A 5,295-nucleotide genomic window follows, 5' to 3' on the forward strand; every position below is an offset into this window, starting at 1 on the left:
TAAACCACCAAAATCTCAACACCAAAAAAGAAATTTACAGAAGCAAAAAATGATAAAAGCATATTATGTACAATTCTATTCAAATATACTTCAAAATCTTGATAAGTATGAATTACCCAAATATCCGTGACATAAGCTGCCACAATTCCAAGAACGGGCCTCAAAGAAATGGGAACAAACAGACCCTGGAACTAAAGACTGTACTTAATCGAGATGACGCTGGTCAGACCAGCGATGACCGATTTAAAGAAGATTGTCAGAGATGACTGTGCTGTTTCTGCATATAGCCCCCTCCCTCCATCTATAAAAGCTACTGCCCACTGATTGTCAGTGGGGGGAGTCAGTCTTTGGACAAGGGTCTGCCCTCTTGTGCCCCCACTTGCTGGCCTTGGAAATAAAGCAAACTTTCCGCCAACCTTGCCTCTTTATTAGCTTTTGAGCGGCGAGCAGCCCGACCTCCACTTTCAGTAACCGTGTTTTGGCGCCCAACGTGGGGCTGCGTTCTCGTGAGATCTGACTGCGTGGGGTTTTCTGGATTAGAGCTACCGGCCGCGGCAACGCGCCAAGATGGCTGCGATGAGTCAGCTGTTTGTGGCTGGGTGGCCCCGAGAGGAGAATCTTGGGGGATGTTCCTCGCAGCTGCCAAAACCATTTGTTTCGGGAATCCTCCCTGTTTCTTCCCCGCTCGGCACTGGCTACCAACGCACACTTTTCCTTGGTGGAACGGAAACATGCATCTGGACGAGCTGACAAGCTCCAAGACGGAGTAAGTTCACCAGTGTGCACCTGGGCAGACTTCTGTTTTGAGTGCAAAATGCTATTTGGGAATTTTTATGGGTTCTGACGTGTGTCTGACATCGAGTTTGTGTTGGGGAGATGTCTGTTTGGGACTCCGTATCGATTATTCTCTGGAAGGATTTGTGACAGTTCTGTCTTCTGGTGTGTGAGTGTATATTCCATTTGCGTGATTCGTGTCTTTGTTGTCTTTTGTAAAATGGGAAATTCAGGTTCAAGTCATTGGAAAAAAAAAATGTTTTAAATTTTTATTTTATATTGGAGTATAGTTGATTAACAATGTGTTAGTTTCGGGTGTACAACAAAGTGATTCAGTTACATACACGTACATGTATCTATTTTTTTCAAGTTCTTTTTCTATTTTGGTTATTACCAAAATGAGTATTGAGCAGAGTTCCCTGTGCTATGCAGTAGGTCCTTTTGGTTATCTGTTTTAAATATAGTAGTGTGTATATGTCAATCCCAACCTCCCTATCTATCCCTCCTGTGCACCCTTCCCCCCGGTAACCAGAAGTTTGTTCTCTAAGTCTGTGAGTCTGTTTCCACTTTGTAAATAATTCATTTGTATTATTTTTTTTAGATTCCGCATATAAGCGATATCATATGATATTTGTCTTTCTCTGTCTGACCTACTTCACTTAGTATAATGATCTCCAGGTCCATCCATGTTGCTGCAAATGGCATTATTTCATTCTTTTTTATGGCTGAGTAATCTCCCATTGTATTACAACAATATATATGAACCACATCTTCTTTATCCATTCATCAGTTGATGGACATTTAAGTTGCTTCCATGTCTTGGCTATTGTAAATAGTGCAGCTATGAACATTGGGGGTCCATGTATCTTTTTGAATTAGAGTTTTCATCTTCTCTGGATATATGCCCAGGAGTAGGATTGCTGGATCATATGGTAACTCTATTTTTAGGTTTTAAAGGAAACTCCATACTAAAAAACAGCCATTTCTGATAAAAAACATCCTTAATGATTTGTGAGTTTCTTACATGATAAAGCTGATCTTTAAACCAACACCAAAATCCTACAAAAACACTAGAAGCATCAAGGCCTCATACCACTATTGTTATGCACTATTTTTCTTATAGTGTTATAAGATATGAAACAGCCATAAATATTACAAAAGAGGAGACATCTATTTTTATTTCTTAAAAATATGAATATATATGTACAGTCCTAATAGAATTAACTGACAACTCAATGGTTTTTCTAAATAAGAGCAATAGCCATATATAACTTGATCTTAGAAAGGGAAATTGATTTTATTTACAATAGGAACAAACCAAAAAATATTTGGAAATTTTAAAGCAAAAATGTCTGCAATAGATATAAAAATAACCACACATCACTGATAACAGTACAAGAAAATTTAAATAAATGAAGAAAAGGACCAAGTTTCTTGATGGTGACACAGAATGTTATAAAGATGACATTTATCTGTTTAATTTTAAAATTAGACAAAATGATTCTAAAGTTCACTGGAAAAAACAGCAGAGAATATGTAAGAAATTTTTTAAGAAGAGCAATACAATATAAAAAGGATTTTTGCTCTATCATATATATTACATAATATAAAATACATGTATAATTATATAAATATGTGTTAATATAATTTATACCTATAAATTATATTTATAATAGTCAACATATATATTATATATAACATTTATACACTTAACACGTATATATTGCATTATGTATGGTCACACATATATATGCTACAAAAACAGACCTGAGTTTCCATTAGAAATTAGTTTTTGATTAAAAAAAAGCATAATATGTCAATAGGTTATTCAACTACTTGTGCTCTAAAAATTGACTATTTGGGAAACTGTAAGATTTTCAGTTAATGCCATACACCCACAAAAATTCCAGATACATTCTAGAATTACATTAGAAATAAAATCATAGAAAAAAACCGGAGGCTATTTATGCCTTTTAATGAATGATTTCTCATAATAAAAGCAATAGAACAAGACATAAAGGAAAGGGTTGATAAATATGACTGGATAAGAATTTTTTAAATATATTTTTTAACCAACATTAATAAAAATCAAAGGGATAACAAATTCTAAAAAAAAAGAAATTCTAACTCTTACAATTTGTAATCAGGAAGACTCTGCCAAATTACGTTATTTAACTTCATTCTTTTCAATTTCATAATCCATGAAATGGGCATACTAACACTCTTGATTGTTCAGAGGATTAGAAAGAAGGTCTGGTCTATTTCTAGCATAGCCAGCACTCAACACAATAAGTGTCAGCCATTGTTTTTAATAATTATTACTATTTGTATATATCTATACAAAGTTCAGTTAGAAAAATACTTGGATCCCCAACAGAAAGACAGGCAAAGGATGTGAGTAATTTATGAAAGAAGAAACTTAATTAGCTAATAAAGTTGAAAATTTTAGCTTTGCTAATGAGATGCAAATTAAAACATTAATAAAATGCCAGTTTCTGTCTAATAAACCAGCAAAAAATTTAAATATAATATGAAAGAGAAGCTCTCTCAGACACTGGGAGCATAAATTTTCCACCAACTGACCTAGAAGGCAATTTGGCAATGGTCCATCCTCTTTTACTTGTAATTTCACTCCTGAGAATATGTTTAAAACTGTCAAAATTTTATTTTTGTGTGAATAATTGGACACATCTTAAAGGACTGCAGAGATTTGTGATAACCCAGCTTTATCAATGAAACTAATTTTTACCATGTACTCCTAATATGTGTAAATTTATTTACTGTTTTTTTGGTATTATACTGCTAAAAATCATACACAAAATAGAATTGAAAAAAACATAGAAATTCGAATACTTTCTTCCAGTACCTCAATGCACTGCCTTGCACTTCTCCTTGTGTGCACGTAGCCCATTTCAAAGACCACAGCCTGGAATGTTCTACAATTAGAAAAGAGTTCAGTAACCATGGCATCAGAGTAAATATTATTCAGCAGTTTGAAATCTCAGTTTTAGATACTAATTCATTTGGAGAACATGGTTACAATATAATATAATAATGTCTGTGATGGCAAATACATGCTCAGCTGTTGTACCACGTGGTAGCTGGTAGCACTTGTTAGGTCTCTAAAAAATATTTATTAAATGAAAAGTGAATTATAAAAGCAGGATACTGGGGGGAAGGGATAAATTAGGAGGTTGGGACTAGCATATACACACTGCTACATATAAAATAGATTACCAACAAGGACCTACTGTATAAGCGCAAGGAACTATACTCATTATTTTGTAATAACATGTAAGGGAAAAGAATCTGAAAAAGAATATATATATATATGTGTGTGTGTATATATATATGTGTGTGTGTGTATATACGTGTGTATGTATATATATATATAACTGAGTTACTGTGCTGTACACCTGAAACTAACATGACATTGTATATATACTATACTTCAATTTAAAAAAATGCTTTGCTAAAAAAATACCTTATTGCTAAAAAATGGTAACCATCAAAAAGAAAAGCGGAATACTAACTTGTATATGCAGTGTGGATCTGTAACCATTAACAAAGGTAACAAAGATTGTATATAGACATACTACATGTATATATGTGTGTGTACACATATATACATATACACACACATAGATATATAACTTTCAAAGATTTCTACAATGAGTTCCGTACTTCTAAAGTTCAAGATAGATATGGATGAAAAAATAGAGCTTAAAAAATAGTATGGCTGTCAAAATGAATGATGATGTTGAAAGGATGAAAGATAAAGTCTGAAATATAGAGAATATGAAATAAATATTTAGTTCAAGACCCCAGGTTTTGCGACTCAGAGGACAGAATAAGAGGAAGTTATAAAGCAGTCTCTTACTTAAAAGTTATTATGAATCTGTGCATTGCTATGGCATGCTTTCTTCTGAAATGTTGAGAAAACTTGGTAACACTTTCCTTCTTATTCTTCAGGATATACCTTTAAGGTAAGGGTTCTCGTGCTTTAGTGCTCATAAGAATTTTCTGAGGAACTTGTTCCAAGCATGGATTTCTGAGCCCTGCCCTCTGAGATTCTGATTTGACAGGTTTGAGGAAGGAACCCCTCCACCCCGTTTTCCCCACGTGGTTCTAATCCACAGGACTTGGGCATCGCGGTTAGAGGTTGTAGAGCGGAACCAAGCATTTGCCCTGAATTGTGCAGAACCTCGGCGACCTGACGCACTGCGGGTCAGAATGGAGGATAATAGAGAGGTGGGGTAGGATTGAAGTGGAGACTTAGAAAGCCCAAGCTTCTTGCCAGGGCCACCCTGGAAGCAAAAACTGCATTAAGAAAAAGGCTCTTATGCCATTAACAGTTGAAAATGGAGCTTTTTATCATGCGAAAGTAAGTCAAAAAGCCCAGAATGCAAGTGACCAAGTGTGTTAGAAGAGATGTGCTTTTACAGGTAGAGCAGAGGCTCCTTCCAAATTGATGCCCAGGTCGGTGCGGGGCGGGGGGGGGGGGGGGGGGCAGGGGTTTGG

At 35.3% G+C, this 5,295-nt stretch overlaps 1 protein-coding gene across 1 annotated transcript in view; it reads left to right on the forward strand.

Annotated features, from left to right (window-relative positions):
• The first annotated feature begins 708 nt into the window (after positions 1-708).
• POU6F2 (POU class 6 homeobox 2) overlaps positions 709-5,295 on the forward strand; it is a 400,577-nt gene continuing 395,990 nt past the window's right edge. The window contains exon 1 of the mRNA XM_055085090.1: positions 709-766. The gene's annotated coding sequence lies outside the window, so the exon portion shown is untranslated. The remainder of the gene's footprint in view (positions 767-5,295) is intronic.

Source organism: Physeter macrocephalus, chromosome 5 (genome assembly GCF_002837175.3).
Source record: "Physeter macrocephalus isolate SW-GA chromosome 5, ASM283717v5, whole genome shotgun sequence".
Taxonomy (NCBI): Eukaryota; Metazoa; Chordata; class Mammalia; order Artiodactyla; family Physeteridae; genus Physeter; species Physeter macrocephalus.